The following is a 16,791-nucleotide window of genomic DNA, read 5'->3' on the forward strand; positions in this document are numbered from 1 at the left end:
GCTGCAGCAGAAGAAGATTCTTGGACTTTGAGTGAATTTTGGAAGAAATTTAACATAAAAGATGCCATTTGAAATATTTATGAATCTTGGCAAGCGGTGACTCAAAGCAACATGTGAGCCGTATGGCATAATATCTTGCCGCATTGTTCAAAGGACTTTGTTGCCTTTGTAACACAGAAAGAGGAAATCTCAACAGAAATTGTGCAGATGGGCAAAGATCTTGGTTTTACAAGTTTAGATTGTAACAATGTGAACGAATGTATTGATTCTCATTCAAATGATCTGGATGATGAAACCCTTTTGGAGTTGGAACAACAACGAGCCTATGAAACAGAAGAAGACGAAGATGACCCCACTGATGTCATGGTTGAAGAATTTTCCTTTGCTGACCTTTCAACTTTTGTGAGAAAAATCGACGAAGCTTCCGACTTTCTCATAAATGCCGACCCGAATTTGGAAAGAAGCATCAAAGTGAGACAAAGTCTCAATAATGCCATTAAATGCTACAGAGATCTAGTATACTTGAAGAGACAAAGAAGACAAGGATGGTTTAACAAATACTAAAAGACTACTTTAGTAAAAAGTAAATTGCTGTATGCTAAAATTGAAGCAATATTTGTTTTGTTTTCTACAACTTTTATATCAGTTTAAAAGGATTTTATTTGTTATTTAGTTAATAAAATAACAATTTTTTTTTCATTTTTAAACATTTTTATTATCCTAAATTTTTGTAATAAACAAATTAAATTGAAAACCTTTATAAATAGATGTCGAACAACATGGTTTTGTATAGCGAGGATGCTTCTTGAAACCAATTAACCACGCTATACAAGGTATTCCTGTACATTGCTTGTGATCTCTTCTTCCCAAAGTGCATCATTGTACACTTGGCCATATTGCACTGTTAGCTATTTGCCTTTGCCCATACCTAAATCATCCTGCAGGATCTCTACATCACCTTCAGTTATTATCACTCTTCCCAGTTTTATATCATCAACAAATAACTGAATTATTTCCTATATCATTGATGTACAAATTAAACAACGGAGTACTGAGCCCTGTGGTATAGCACTAGTAATCTAACCTGCCTTTTCCTGGACTTAGTTCCTCCATAAATCACTCTTTGATATCTGTCCATCATCCATTCTCAAATCCAAATTACCATATTTGTATTCATCCCCATTTACTCCAATTTATGCAACAGAGTTCTATATGGAATCCTGTTTTCAGATACCTTTGCAAAGTCCAGCAGTATCACTCTGAGTAACCATTTCCTTTATCCAACCCAGTTGTTACTTTATTATAAAAACTAAACAGATTACCAAGGCAAAACCTACCACTCACAAAACCACGTTGTCACTTATAAAATATCATATTCCTATCACCCAGTCCTGAATTCTGTCTCTTATTGGTTTCTCTAATACCTTGACCACCATTCTGGAGATACTGACTGGCCTATAATTTGCTATTTCTTTTGGAGTCTATTTTATGCAGTGGGACTAATTTGCCCTCTATCCACTCCATTGGTACCATACTAAAGCTTAAATTAAACAGCTTGGTTTGAGTATATGACAATTCCCTTGCACATTCTCTTAATACATGAGCTGATATTCTATGTAATCCCATGGTGTGTGTGTGTATTAAGGTTCTACAGTATCCTAAACACCTCCAATTCTTCAATCTCTGTTATCCTATCAGTCACTGTCCATATCTGGCATTTCATTATTATCACCCAGATGATGTGGTCACTCATCTATTTGTCTTCAACTATCTGTAATTCACTATTTGTCTTGCTCCTATTACTATCAGCACTTTCTAAAGTGATCCTTCCATTGTAATTTTTTCTTTTACTTGCCACATAGCAAAAAAAAAAAAAAAAAAAACTCTTCAGGATTTCTTTTGGCTCCATCAGCTAGCTTCCTCTCATAATTACCTTTCGCCTTCTTTACCATACAAGTCATTCTTCTTTCTTGTGCCCTGTGCTACTCATGCTGATCAGCATTTTTTTTTTATATTAACTTTACAACTTTTTCTCGTCTGCAACTTCTGCTTAATGATTCTATGCATCCATCTAACTCTTATGTGCGTTATCTTTCTAACTCTGGGTATACATTCTGATACTATTTTCTTCAAATCCTTGGCTTCCTTTCATGCTCCACCATCTCTCTGTTCCAAATTCTTATGGTAGGACACTATTGAAAGCTGATTCCTCAGCTTGTCATAATCTCCTGCTTTGTAATTCCACATATATCTCTTCTTAACAGAAGAGATATATGTGGAATACATATATCTGCCAAACATGCATAATTTGAGAAAATTATGCATGTTTGGCAATCTCCCAGGTCAAGACTACATGATCATTTTCCCAAAAGGTGTAATTACATTGGTTTGCTATTAAAGTTCTCTGATGCTATGACCAGATCCAGCACCTCTCAAATCTCACATTTCCTCCACAGACATCATCTAGATGATTTCACATGGGGAAGAATTATTGGAAAGTTTGAAGGAGGCTGCAGAATTACTGTTATTGCCAGAGAGTTTGGAATTTCACATAGCATTGCATCCAGGCTCTGGGCAGCATTGTAAATCAGTGGAATATGTTCCAGATGTTTGCTAAGAGGTTGCCCTCACTCTACCACAGAGCATATATCTTTCTTTGGTTATAACAGCAAAATGTAATCAATGCACCACAGCATGTCAGCTTTCAAGTTGGCTCCATTCAAGCACAGGTACACAGATGTCTTGCCATAGTTTGTAAATCAGCTCATTGTAGAGCATAATTTCAGTGGTATTATATCCATAAAAATTGGACAAGACACCAGTGGGCTAATGTACTCTTTACAGATGAGAATCATTTTAATCTTTCCTCCAATTCTAAATGACACTTGATCTCGCATGAAAGTGGTATTGCTTACCATTGCAAGAATATTCTTGAAAGTGGTGCTGGGATCATGGTGTTGGGAGGCATTATGCTTAATGGACACATTGAGCTACAAGTGCTGGAAAAAGGGACTATGACTGATGAACAATATTGCAATGAAGTTCTTAAGTGTCATGTTTGATTGTTCCATTGGGTACTGTAGACGAAGAATTCATTTTTTTTTTATGGATGGCACTGCCACACGACATCATACACAAGCAGTGGAGATACTTCTGGAGATCAAGGATATTAATCGAATCAAATGGCCAGCACAATCCCCAGATCTCAACCCCCCCACAGAACACGTTTCAGATGCAATAGGGAGACACACTGCAGCTAAAAATTCCCCTCCAGAAAACAAACAATGCCTTCTCCTTGCTCTGAAGGAGTAGTGGGCCAGTTAGCCTCAAGAACTGAATCGCTTGGGGCTAAGTATGGTACTTCTTTGTGAGAGCTTCACTGCAGTTTGGGGTATACATATTTCATACTGAAATGTCTCTCTGCATAGTTTTCCGTAAGTACTATACATTAATTCCTTGACTCTGTCCTCAGGAAATTTGTAACTTTTGTCAAAAACATATTGGAATTTAATTTGTACAAAATTTATAACACATTTGTGTAATATAGTTTATTAGTATTGGTTGTACATGCTTACTAAATAACTTAAGGAAATTACAACGTACAATGGAATATACATTAAATTAAACTTTAATATATTTCCAATATTTTAGCAACGTCACGTTGCCATCTTCGAAGGAACTTACAATAAAGACACATGCATGCAGGCACTATGCACATTAAATGAGAAACGAAGTGAGGAAGCTATGGTTTTCCTAAAAGTCCTGATGGTGCCCCTCTAGCGGGCTATGTAGGTATTCTTGGCCATTGGGCTGAAGGCCTCCTGATGTATGCCTCCCTAATTTGGGGCAGTCTCATTCAACCAAATTTGTTGAGGTTTGGTATGTTTCTTAGGGCTGAGGCCGATTCCGTGAATAGTCTTTCAAATTTAAACTTGCTATGGCGTACTATTGTGGCTTTCTTCCACCGTATTCTGTGGTGTATATCCAGAGCATGATCTGCAAGACCGCATTGGTGTCCCCCCCCCCCCCCCCCCCCCGTATTTATGGACTCCCAAAAATACATAAAGGAAATGTGCCATTACGTCCCATAGTGGATGGCATTGATTCCACCACATACAAATTAACTAAACATTTGGCCAAAGCACTCACACACTATACTGGCAACACACCATCACACATAAAAAACTCAGTCCACTTCAAAGCCAGCATAGAAAAATCTTACACTTCAACAAACTGACATAATGGTCAGTTTTGACGTCTCCTCCTTATTCACAAATGTCCCACTCAAGGAAACTTTAGAGCTAATTCAAGCTAAATTTCCTTCCGATATCTCAGCCCTATTTCAGTTCACAATGAACTCAGGCTATTTCGTTTGGCAGGGAAAATTCTACAAACAAATAGAGAGGACAGCCATGGGTTCACCACTCCCCCAGCCTTGGCCAATTTCTTTATGGAGACCTTTGAAGAGAAAGCCTTAAACTCTGCCCCACAAAATCAAACCATATGGCTTTGCTACATTGATGATGTGTTCGCTATTTGGCCACATGGCTCTGAACCAACACCCCAGAATTAAGTTCACCCTGGAAAAAGAGGAAAACAACAGCCTTCCTTTCCTAGACATACTAGTCACCTGCCAGCCTAATGGGACCTTGGTTTTCTCAGTTTATAGAAAACCCACCCATACAGGCAGATACATTCACCAACAATCCCACTATCCCCCTCCTCACAACAATATGGAGTTGTTAAGACACTATACAACTGGGCTAAACTAATCTGTTCAAATGACAATGCCCTAACCAATGAACTAAATCACATCCTCAACACTTTCTCAGCCAATGGCTACCCCCCCCCCCCAAAATCCAAAAAATATTGAAACCAGTAAACCAAACCCCCCCCCCTCACAACAAGGATTACTCTAAATCCATCACTATTCCCTACATCCGAGGCACCTTGAAAAAAAATACAAAAATCCTAAAAAAAAAAAAAAAAGACGACCTCTTGTTACAGACCATATAAAAAAATTGGCATCCCTTATTTGCTCCACTAAAGACCAACCACTCCCCCAGAGACCTACCTGATATACCAGGTCCCTTGCAGCTGTAAGTTGTCCTACTTTGGCCAGACAGGCAGGACAGCGAATATCAGAATTTCAGAACACAAGGACTACATCTGGTTTCACCAGCACAGCCATTCTGGTCTTGCAGACCATGCTTTGGATACATACCACAGAATACGGTGGAAGAAAGCCACAGTAGTACACCGTAGCAAGTTTAAATTTGAAAGGCTATTCATGGAATCAGCCTCAGCCCTAAGAAACATACCAAACCTCAACAAATTTGGTTGCATGAGATTGCCCCAAATTTGGGAGGCTTACATCAGGAGACCTTCAGCCCAATGGCCAAGAATACCTACATAGCCCGCTAGAGGGGCACCATCAGGACTTTTAGGAAAACTATAGCTTCCTCGATTCATTTCTCATTTACTGTGTGTAGTGCATGCATGCATGTGTCTTTATTGCGAGTTCCTTCAAAGATGGCAACGTGACGTTGCCAAAATATTGAAAATATATTAAAGTTTAATTTAATATATATTCTATTGTACGTTGTAATTTCCTTAAGTTATTTAGTAAAAATGTAGTTCATCCTTAGCTTTTGGACGCCAATGTGTATCATCTTCAGTCAACCAAGTCTCATTTATGTCCCTAACATTTGTCGAAGTTGTGCTAACCAATGCCAAAAACTTCTTGCCCTTATCCGAATACTTCTAGCATTAGTATACATAAAGTGTAATATCCCCTTCATCCCACAACCTCCCTTGCACCATGTGTTGTTTAGCCCATCATAGTTAATAATCCAAAGAACCACATTCAGTATCATGCAATCTCTCTTCCACTTACTAATGTTGTCTGGACCTATGCTTCACCTGTATCCCTCTAATCACTATTCCCTATATATCCCTCTAAACGTTTTGTGTACTGACTCATTCATGACCATAGCTCCCTCTTCCCCCTTGCCCATAGGACAAGACTCGCAACTTCTTTTACTACCATCTCTTTCATTCCTTTTTACATACCATCTACTTGTTACCTGCTAGATCATTCATACCAGTCAAAATAAATATCACCTGTACTCTCTACATCCTTACATCATCACTAGCCTTCTTAATTTTGGCTCCAGGAAAACATGATTTCATGACATTTTTCTGAAACTCTCTTCTTATCAGTGAATCACCACTCAGAATTCGGTCCTTGTTTTCATGCTTTACTCTTTCATACTCTAATTTTTAATTACTTTTTTCTTTGACTCCAACCCATGAAAGGATTTTTATAAACCTATAGTACGTTCATACCATGAGTGAGCTCCAAGTTGTTGTTGTTGTTTTTTTTATTTTTATGTAGTCCAGAAATTCTATTCTTGATCTAGACTAAAGTGGGAACTTTTTCAAGCCTCTGATAAGCAAGCAGTGATCTCATAAAATTCATCTTACACCTAAAGATAATCACAAAGATCCATGCTCACAACAGAATTCAAATCTGCTTTCTATTGGTCGGAGTTCATATCTACTAGCTACTTGGTTAACCAGGCTGGCAAATTAATTATTAAGAAATTAATAATTATTTTTAGGGTAATCCAATACAACAATTAACTTATAGTAGAACAGTGTAACACATGAGCAGAAAGTTGAGCAAGAAGGAAAAAAACTTATTATCATTGTGTGTGTGTGTGGGGGGGGGGGTCACATATAATGTGAGCCACACATGAAAGGTCACAAGATTTATAGGTCATCAGTGCTGTGTATGTACTTGGAGGGACAAAGAACAAAGTTGACATGGTTTTTGAACATCTGGAGGTTCTAATATTTAGAAAAAACAGAATGAAGGAGACTTTTCTAAAGAACAGAAGTAGATGTATGAAAAAGGAGAAGGACAAGTTTTTCAGTTGGTTTGGTTGAAATAATTCTTTTGCATTTTTATATTTTTTAAATAATCTAGAAAAACCCTGCTCTAGAGACCAGACATGGAATTTTTATCTGCTTCAAGCATCAAATATATTAGCAGGGCAGTGGTCTTCCCTAGATGATAAAATTTCATATTTTGGATAGAAAATTGTTTACCAAATCTGTCTTTCCACATTTCTGCTTATTTTTATACCTGGATATCATCAACCACATTTCTGTCCTTCCTACTTCATTCAACAGTTTTTAAAATGATTACTTCACCCTTTCAGAATAACATTTTCTTTCTTTATATCATCTTTATGAACTTTGTTTCCTTTTAGGATGCTCTTTCCTCTTTTGGAAAGTTTCCTCCAAAATATTTTGCTATTTTCATGCTCTTTCCAAGAATTTTGTCTTGCTGCTTTTACTGGTGACTTATATATCTATATATTCTTTGAGCACATACTGAATTATTAGCCAGCAACTTTTATATGATTTCTTATTTTCATGGACTGTTTCACCTTCCTGTGTCCACAATGGAATCTTATATTTTTCTATCTTTGCAGACAACTTTGTGGCATGCTTCTTTTGCTGACTCAGCCACTGTTAATATCTGAGAGTTACTTGACTTTGATTCTTCTCAAATCTTTAGTACGTGTTTTTCTTCATTTGAATGGGATACTCATTTTTTCTTGCTGATCAGTGGATTTGGCCACTAAGAAGCATGTGGAAGAAGATCACGATTAGCATGCTCCAAAAAAGCTAAGATTATCTTGTTCAAAAATTAGTGATATTGTTTTATAATTTGTGTTAAATTTAGTTTAGATTTAGACTTATATTTATATTTAGATGATTGTTTATTTTGTGTTCATAGTGCAGCACATTGTACCAATGCATGTCACAACAGGGCTAGCCAAGATGTCATTGTTTAAAGATTTCACCATGAGGGATTTAGCAAGATGTGCAGTGTGCATGAAATGTACTCATTATTTAAGTGAATGGTTTGTAGTTTGAAAGTGAGATTGGTGAAAGAGTGTGTAGGAAGTTTTTTGAAAGCAAAAGAGAGAGAAAGCTCTGAATGCGATAGCAAAAATGACCAATATAAGAGTGACAGTGTGGAAATGGAGAATATGAGGTGGTTTTACTTGGAAATAAATATGCTTACAGAGTGACAAAAGAGATTATTGAACATTACAAATAATAGGTGCAGAAATATGACTTGGAGAGAGAACTGATAGAAATGAGAGAGTGAGCACAAGGAACCAAAATAAGTATTATGCAGACAAAGCATGAACTCGAGTAATTGGAGAAATGGCTGTCAAAAAAAAGTACAACAGAGGCGAAAAAGAAAGGAGAAGTGATAGAAGCAAAAGGAAAGTATAACAAAGTGATAAGGGCATGACAGAATTTTGTATGGAGATCCAGTGACAAGAGGTTCAGTACTGGATGATAGCATTGTAATCATGGTTTTCTCAGGTGAAAAGGTGATGTATACCAGTAATGTTATTAGAATGCAATAAGATTAATTGATAGCTGCTTGTTTTGGCAGTTATAAATGATTTCAAGGAAGAAAGCATGGAAGAAGCAAAAAAATCAGAATGAATATGTTAATGCTACAAGTTGTTGCCATAGTATGATAACAGTAAACTAAGAACAGTCTCCATAGCTCAGTTGATATAGACGAAGCCCCTTGTTCAGAAAGACCTGGGTTCGATTCACGTCCATGATGTGAGGAACCTTTATCTGATCTCTTTCAATTAAAGGTGAGTTAGCCAGTCTCATACGGAAGTAGAGGGTTTTTTCACCCAGAAATTTAGATTTTTCATCCCTCAGAACACGCAAACTGGCACATGAACACACACAGATCTACAGTCATAAAATCTATACTTAATCCATCACTAGGAGGCCTCGACCAATCTTAAGGGATGGTTGAGGAATGTGGAGGGATGCAGGAGGAATAGTGTACAGTTTGTAGTTTTGCAAATTCAATAGGCAAAAGGACATATATGACCGATTATGAATGGATTTGGAGTTAGGCATTAAAGCATTGTTATTATTGTGGCATACAGTGTCAATTTGAAGTAGAAATGGTCTACACTTAAATTATGAACTCAAAAAATAAAACTACACCACAAGATCTTCATTCTGTATATGAACCAAAAGCAACTAGCAGACTCATTCAACTATGCCCTGAGAATCATCACACACACATCAAAAAAAGATAATCTTCCGACGATCACCAGCACACTGCACATTTTCCAACTATAACTTAAGGATGCTCTCACAACTAAAGCCAAAGGCCACTCCAGGAATAGAAAACAACACTTACAGACCTTTTAACACACTTTGAACAAATAAATGCTATTCTTCTGAGACTCATGAACAGTATATTTGACATTGGTATTATCCCACGACAATGAAAACCTGAAATAATTACATCTATTTACAAATAGAACAAAAGAAATAACACTTAGAACTACAGATCTATAGCTAACCTACACGTCATCTCTAAAAACATTGTAAAAGTATCATACTAGACCATCGGTTCCAACCGGTGGTATGTGCTAGTCCATTTTAAAAACAAGGGGTACAATTTATAGAAATGGGTTTAAAAGGGGTATGCAAGTGGAAAAGGTTGGGAACTACTGCACTAGACCAGTGGTTACCAACCTTTTTCCACTTGTGTACCCCTTTTAAACCCATTTCTATAAATTGTATACTCCTTGTTTATAAATACTGACACTTTCGTTCAGTGCCTATCTTAATCCACATCAAGTTTTGGTTTTTTAACCTTTCCTGATTTCAACCACTGATGCATTACTGATACGCTTAAAAATCACTGACAATAATAACTGAAACTACGTTAAACATTGAATAAAAAATATACTTCAAAAGAATCGTAATTAAAGACAATGCACTTACTTATATGCAGTCAATAACTGAACTGATCAAACAGGCTGGCTACGGATATATTTATATTTTTGGAGAAGTTCTAGAAACGTTGCAAATGAAAGTCAGTGGAAGGTTCATTATTGCAAAGGTCATTTCTTAGTAACACGCGATTGTTCTGGAAAGGAAGATGGATGACAAAAGTGATGCATGAACTGAGTGCAGTGATTGGTAGAAGAGTGGTTTGGGGGGGGGGGGGACATAGCCACACCCTCACCAATCATCATTCTCTAATGTGAGCTAGTTTTGAAGTGTCTCCATTAGCAGTGATTCAAACTTTACATTTATTGTTCCATAACTAATGCAGTTTTGCATTAGTTATGTATTTGTTTTGCGTTTTGTTTACTTTACTTGTTTTTCTGCCATTACTGATTATTTTTCGTGTACCCCTAAAAGGCCCAGCACGTACCTCCCGGGGTACGCGTACCACTGGTTGGGAACTGATGCACTAGACTACAGATCTATCTACAGAAATACACTGCTTAAAACAACTAGGGGATATTTTGGTTTTCTTTTAAATTATAAAGTTATAAAAATAATTTACAAATGCAACGCATTTATTTTAAAATATTCTTAATATACGACAGCGTTCGTAGACCATGCAACTGCATGTTCTATGCTGTCGAAAGACTTGTCGAAACATGTCTTAGCCGTATTAGCTTTTAGGGGGGGAGGTATAAAAGCATGGCTTGTTGCGCTCACTTCCACAATGCATAATTATCAATTCAATTGTAAACTTGTGTCACCTACCATCCATTATTTCGTTAAAAATGGCAGAGCAACATGATATCTCGGAATCCATGGCTTGGAGAGCCATTGGTCGATTAGATGCTGGACAAATGCAGCAAGTTGTTGCTCAAACAGTATCTCAAAGCGTAATTTTGTGACTTTGGAATTGCTTTCTGGAGACGAGAAATGTTTGCTGAAGACAGGGTCATCAACTCCAAGAGACGATCAGATCAGTATTTGTCATTACTTGCCAGAAGAAATCAAACAGTTAACACAACACAACTTCGAAGTGAACTTGCCGCAGCAGCAGGGTGGCTAGTATCTACACAGAAGTATGAAATCGTCTTCATGCCATAGATTTATATGCTTGAAGACCAATGGTTTGCATACCACTTTCTCCAAATCACAAACGAGCCCCGAAGAATTTGGGCACAGAAATACTGCAATTAGACAAATGAGGATTGGGCTTGTGTACTTTTTAGTGATGAGTCCAGGTTCAGTCTGCAACCAGATAGCCGGCGTATCTTGATATGGCATGAAAGTGGAACAAGAAATAATCGTGAAAACTCAAAATCAAGGTGGGAGATTGATGGTATGGGCTTGAATAAGTATAGGTGGCCATCTCTATTTTATCAGAAATGGTTCCTTAACAGCCCAAAGGTATCGCAATGAGATTTTGGAACCTACACTTCATCCATATGCTGCTGCAATTGGCCAAGAATTCATTTTTATGGATGACAATGTTCATCCACACCGTGCAAATTTGGTACAATAGTGGTTTGAGGAAGAAGGTATTGAACGAATGGACTGGCCTGCCTGTTCACCTGCCGGATTGTAATCCAATTCGGCAGGTGAACAGGCAGACCAGTCTTTGGATTGTAATCCAATCCAAAGGCATCCAGATTGTAATCCAATCAAACATGCCTGAGATGCTTTAGCTAGGCACGTTTCTGGCTGACTGGTGCCACCACGATCGCTTCATGAGCTCGAAATTGCTCTCGCAGAAGAGTGGAGAAATATCCCAGAAGAAATGTTTGATCATCTTATCCGGTCCATGCAATCAAAATATAACACTGTTTTGGCTGTTAATTGGAGACCATACGCCCTATTAAAAATTAAAAGCGTCTCTGGCTATTCTTGTTGTTATTATTGTTAAAATTATTTCATGCTAAAATGTACAGGGTTGCCATAAAATAACTTTCCCTCTTTGGAGACATCTGTAGCTAAAACCAATAAATGGAATGAGACCAAATTTTATATCAAGAAGGCATGGGGAGATGATTTCCACGAAAAAAAATTTAGTACCAAAAGTTGCTGATTGGGGAAATTTTGGCGCTGGCAGAACCGAAAGCAGTCAAATATTTGCAGTAATCGCGGGTAAAAAGGACTATGCAAATTTTACTGTGCGTGCATGACAGCAGCACCACCAATTCCACTTAAAAAGGGATTGGGAACGTACAGGCAGTTATTCAAATGACAGACGAATTGTGCTCAATATGCGTCCTACCGTGCCTCAGCATGCTATACTTGTTGTCTTACCTTAAACAATGCAATGCCGTAGCGGCCCTTCAGGAATTTAGAAGGCTTCATAACCTGTGTACAGGTCCTATGTCAGCTGTAGCACTGAGAGCTATGATTAAGACGTTTGAAGAAACTGGATCACTAGGAGTTAGACCTGGCAGAGGACAGAAAGTAGTGCAAGAAGAGACAGTAACAGACGTTACACAAGAAAGGTCAGCACATTGAAAATCATGTGTGTGTGTGTGTGTGTGTGTGTCCAGGGGACCCTGATTCTGATGAATAAAACATTATTTCCTGTGAGTTCAATCACTACATTAATTTCTGTCTCTCTTGCAAGTTGTTTTAGTTTAATTATTATTATCATTGTAATGTGCCACGTATCCAGCTGAAATGAGTGACGCGGCTGTCGCTTACACCGTCGAAATGTTATTTTTCCATTTTATCTGCCTTTAATATAATTATCCACTTGTTTTCAGCTCAGCCAGCACCAAAATTTCCCCTGTTGGTGCCTTTTGGTACTAAATCTTTTTTTTTGTGGAAATCATCTCCCCATGCCTTCAAAAGTCTGAATATAAAATTTGGTTTCATTCCATTTATTGGTTTTAGCTACATATGCCTCCAAATAGGGAAAGTTATTTTATGGCCACCTTGTATAATTTGTTAAATTTGTAATAAATATCAATTATTTAAACAATATCTCATCAATTACACCTTTTCCATAAGTAAAAAATATTTATTCGTGTATAAAGTACCCAATAGTTATAATTATTTGCAGAAATTTATAATTATCTGACAGAAACTAAAATATCATCTAATTGTTTTGAGCAGTGTACAACATCATCTCAAAAGACCAGTACATCTTCAAAACATATAGCACTGCCTCAATAAGCTCTTAATAAAAATAAATATGCTATCCTTACACTTGTTGACTTAACCAAAGCTTTGACACATTTTACCTTGACATACTGCTGGCCAATCTTGGATACTCAATCATAAGAGGAATTCTACATATCTGGTTAATGAACGCTTTCAAAGAAAACATAGGTAACAAAAATGGGCACAAATCGTAACCTGGATATGATTTGTGTCTATTTTTTTCATATTATCGTGTTGGTATATAGATAAAAGGTGGAGTCACTCAAGGTACTGTATTGTTACCTACTTTGTTCAACATATATATTAATGAAATCCACAGCTTGGTCACACAAATTCAAATATACCAGTATGCAGATAACACTGCACTACTAACAATCTCACAGACATCATCATCACTGTGATTTACAAGACCTACATGAAATAACAACTTACTGCTATCACAATTCAGTTATAATGAATAGCACCAAAATGCAGATGCCAATAATAAACTCAAGAATAATGCACCCTGCACTACCCATGCTACACTGTTACACATACCACTGCATTAACATCAGCAACAACAGTAGGTGCCAATGGCTTGGAATCATACCTGTAGGACATGCTAAATACCTTAGCCTTTACATAGACTGCCACATTAAATGGACAAAACATAAAATACCCCCATACTAAATTCTGCATCATTCCAGCAAAACTTTTCCAAGTAATAGATATAATTTCAACTGATGTTAAAAAATTTATATCACAGCACTTGTGAATTAATACTTCATCATCATCACCACCATCATCAAATTCCTGCCATGTACCCTCAAGGGGTGTACAGGATATGACAGTACTACATGAAAAAATTACATCATTACTAACTTCCTATCTACAATTTTCCTCCAATTCAGTCTGTCACTTGTCAAGACTCCAACATTATCAGATCTTATATTTCTATCGTCTAAGGCACTTTGTACCGTATCAATCCACCTATATCTTGGTCTTCCTCTGGGTCGTTTTCCTGCCAACCTGGCAGAGAACACTTGTTTTGTTAATCTTTCCTCTCCCATTCTATTTAAGTGACCATACCATCTGAGATTAGCTCTGCTAACGCATTCCTGGATGCTGACAATGTCAAGTTCTTTCCTAATATCCTCATTTTTAATATGATATTGCCATTGATGCCATCTGTTCACGCCTCTAATCTTTCTCAGGACTCTCATATCTGCGGTTTCTAGTCTTTGGTCAAGTGTTTTACTTCTGACCCAGCTCTCAGATCCATAAGTTAAAATTGGTTTGAACACAGTCTTGTATACAGCTAATTTAGTGTTCCGACTAATTTCTTTCTTATTCAATATGAATTTATTCAATTGACTTCCCACGATACCAGCTTTGCTGATTCTGTTGTCTATTTCTATATTTAGTTTACCATCTTCAGTAAAAATTGTGCCTAAGTAGCTGAAATGTTTTACTTGTTCCACAGGTTCTCCATTCACAACACAGTTGACATTTTCAATGACTCTGCCTATTTTCATTGTCTTTGTCTTTTTATTGCTGACCTTCATACCATATCTATTACAACAGCTATTCAATTTAGTCAGAGAATCTTGCAGACTTGTAGCGGATTTATTTAGAAGTATAACATCATCCGCATAAAGCAAAGAGCTGACATTAACATCTCCGATATCAGGTTTAATACCACATTCCTTCATAATGTGATCCATATAGATAATGAATAACAGAGGGGATAATGTACATCCTTGTCTCACACCAGATTTAACATTAAACCATCTTCCTGTACTTCCTTCAATTCTAACTGCTGACTCACAACTCAAATAAAGACTAAGTATTGCTTGATATAATGCCCCATTGACACCATATAACTGCAGCGTATTGAATAGCTTCTCTCTTGGCACCTTGTCATATGCCTTTTCCAAATCGACAAAACTTAAATACAGATCTTTGTTATATTCCCATGCTTTCTCGACTATTTGTCGTAAAGTGAAGATCTGATCCTGACAGCCTCTATTTGGCCTGAATCCAGCTTGTTCTTCACCAAGCTTTTCTTCCACAATTCTTCTCAACCGTTTCTCAAGTATACTTGCATAGATCTTGCCAGGAACACTCAGTAGGGAAATACCTCTGTAATTCTCACATTCAGTTTTATTTCCCTTTTTATATATGGGTACTATGAGAGCTCTACTCCAATCATCGGGAATTCGTCCCTCTGTCCAGGCTTTCTGAACTATGCAGTGCAGCCACTGTAAGACTCTTATACCACCATATTTCAGCATTTCTGGTCGAATATCATCTACTCCTGCTGCCTTTCCACATTTCAAGCCTTTGATGGCTTTTTCTACTTCAAGTATGGATATGTATTCCTGACTGCATGCCTGGTCAGTGTTTTTTATCACTGTGCTGTCATCACTGCTTGTTTCATTTAGCAGTTTTTCAAAGTAATTACTCCATACTTCAAGGATATCTTTTTCTCCTGTTTTCATTTCACCTTTATCATCTCTAATTCCTTTTACAGCACTCTTTCCTCCATTCCTAAGCTTCTTCAACAACCTCCAGAATATTTTGCCACCTTCTTGATATTTATTTTCTATATTCTTGCCAAAGTCCTCCCATGACTTTTGTTTAGCTAGTTTTACACACTGTTTAGCTTTCTTACATTTGTCTCTGTATTCTGTAAGAGTAAAAGCTGACTTATTTGCCAGGAACTTTTGATATGCTTTCTTCTTTTCCTTCACTGCCTCTTTAACTTCCTGTGTCCACCAAGGAGTTCTGATTTGTTTATCCTTACAGACAACCTCACCACATGCCTCTCTGGCAGAATCAATCAATGTTTTCTTCAGAGTTTGCCACTGAATCTCCAAGGTTTGATTCCTGTTCTCAAACTCTTTCATTTTCTTTTCAATAATCTTTCTGTATTTTAGTCTACAGTTCACATCTGAGAGCTGCTCAACTTTTATTCGCTTTAAAACTTTCTTACATGTTATTCTTTTCAATATTAAATTCAATTTTATCCTGCTCAAGACTAAATAGTGATCACTTCCAATTTCAAATCCTCTGTACACTCTGGTGTCCTGCACCAGGGAGAAAACATCTCTATCAACAATAACATAGTCAATGAGACTTTTCTTATTCCTAGCCTCTTCTCTCCATGTGAATTTGTGCACATTTTTATGTTGGAACATGGTGTTAGTAATAACCAGTCCATGTCCTGAGCAGAAATCCAACAGATATTTGCCATTATTATTAGCTTTGCTCTTTTCTCCAAATTTTCCCAAAATATTTTTGTATGTCTCACAATCATTTCCTACTCTACTATTTAGATCCCCAACAAGGACCAACTTTTCCTTTTTCATTGTGTCAGTTGCTTTTTCTAAAGCCTCAAAAAATTCCTCCACTTCTACCTTAGTAGAACCTTCTGTGGGACCATAGGCACAAATAAGTCTCATTGTCCAGTTCCCCATTCTCATATTTGCCCACATTACTCTACTTGAGACTGACTGCCATTCAAGAAGATTAGCCTCGTATTTTGTGTTGAATACTATGGCTACTCCTTCTTTTCCTTGATTGTTATTGCCTGAATATAACATTTTGTATTTATTGCTCAGAAAGATCTCACCAGTTTTGGTCTTTTTTGTTTCAGTCACCCCTATTATGTCGATCTGGTACTTATCTAATTCCTCAGCTAGCTCCATTTCTTTGCCATTCAGGCTTCTTACGTTGATAGTACCGATCTTTAACTCTGGTGATGTTGAGTTGGGGTTTGTTTTCAGATTTGTTCCAGTA

General features: G+C 37.1%; 1 protein-coding gene across 10 annotated transcripts in view; it reads left to right on the forward strand.

Moving 5' to 3' along the window:
• Positions 1 to 16,791, forward strand: part of PMCA (plasma membrane calcium-transporting ATPase 3) — a 1,392,263-nt gene that overhangs the window by 849,431 nt on the left and 526,041 nt on the right. The gene's annotated exons all lie outside the window — the stretch shown is intronic.

Source organism: Typopeltis vanoorti, chromosome 2, assembly GCF_054136105.1.
Source record: "Typopeltis vanoorti isolate ZY-2024b chromosome 2, IOZ_Tvanoo_1.0, whole genome shotgun sequence".
NCBI classification, from domain to species: domain Eukaryota; kingdom Metazoa; phylum Arthropoda; class Arachnida; order Uropygi; family Thelyphonidae; genus Typopeltis; species Typopeltis vanoorti.